Here is a 1,192-nt window from a genome sequence, read left to right as displayed (position 1 = left end):
AGTGTTGTATAGTGTATGGTAATTGAAAAAAATTGGTTTGACCAATACCCAAAAAAAAAAAACAAGTCGACATTGCCATATAGTATAATCAATTCATATAGATATTACATATAACAAGTTAAAATACGATTCGACGAGCTGATGAATTTGTTGAGAAAACGCATGCTAATTGGTTAAAATTGTGACTGGAAGGTAAACCGAAAACCACTTCACTGAAGTTATGCCTTTTAGTTAAGTGATTGATAGATCCATTAGTAAATGCATATTTATTTCATTCTTTATTTAATTGATTTAATCGTATACACCATAGTTCACCAAATATTATTCTATATACAACATTATTTATATATTCGCAATATTTGTACATATTTATATATAAGCATATTTAAGTAAGTTTGTACACCAGCTTCTTACTAGGTTCTACGAAATAAATTTGGTCTAGCTTCTTCATCGATACACCGGCCGCGATGATCAAAATGTTTGCAATACAACCGAGGTCTACTTGCTAGAGCCATATTATCTGTCAGTATTTGGTAATTCGTTTGAAAATATTCATCCGTGGCTACAAGAGAAATGCATAAAATCAATAAATATAATGATTTCATTTTATTTGATGTTGTTGTTGTGAGGTTGTGAGGTTCAGGAAGTATATATATAACACTCGTGCTGATAGAAGTTCGAAAGCTTACTAAATTAAATATCTGCTCAGCTAAGCTTGGAAGCTTTGTAATTTTTTAACTAGTGAAAACCAGATCAAGTTAATAAAACAATACTTGGCAAATATTCAGATCTTGGTTGATTCAAGTTTTCATTTTTTCTGAGATTTCGCTAATAAAATGATTTGTTACATGATGGCTCTATGATCGAACCTAGCTTCACATATTTTTAAACCATATTGGTGTGAGTGTAACCACATACTTGACTTCGATAATAACTGGCTGACAGACAAAAATTCCCTCAAAGTTCTTTAAAAATTGTTTAATGACGAGCTCTTTTGTGCTACGAAAAGCGATACTCTGATTTTAATACAATCTGTATATGTAAGTTTTGGATACTAAATTTTGAAATTTTGAAAAATTTAATGCCAATAACTTCAGTGTGGCAACTATTGTAATTTCGAAATGAAAAGATTAAGTAGCATGGTTACATTTTGTTATGATTATATTCATTATCAGTGAAGTTTATAAACATT

General features: G+C 29.9%; 1 long non-coding RNA gene across 1 annotated transcript; it reads right to left on the bottom strand.

Moving 5' to 3' along the window:
- Positions 1-251: 251 nt before the first annotated feature.
- Positions 252-850, bottom strand: LOC118681818 (uncharacterized). The gene is made up of 2 exons (XR_004977569.2): positions 690-850; positions 252-562 (listed from the first exon to the last, which is right to left on the bottom strand). It is a non-coding gene; the product is annotated as an uncharacterized lncRNA (long non-coding RNA).
- Positions 851-1,192: the final 342 nt, after the last annotated feature.

The sequence above is a fragment of the Bactrocera oleae genome, chromosome 2 (assembly GCF_042242935.1).
Source record: "Bactrocera oleae isolate idBacOlea1 chromosome 2, idBacOlea1, whole genome shotgun sequence".
In the NCBI taxonomy this organism is placed as follows: domain Eukaryota; kingdom Metazoa; phylum Arthropoda; class Insecta; order Diptera; family Tephritidae; genus Bactrocera; species Bactrocera oleae.
This window is presented reverse-complemented; position numbering and strand designations above follow the sequence as displayed.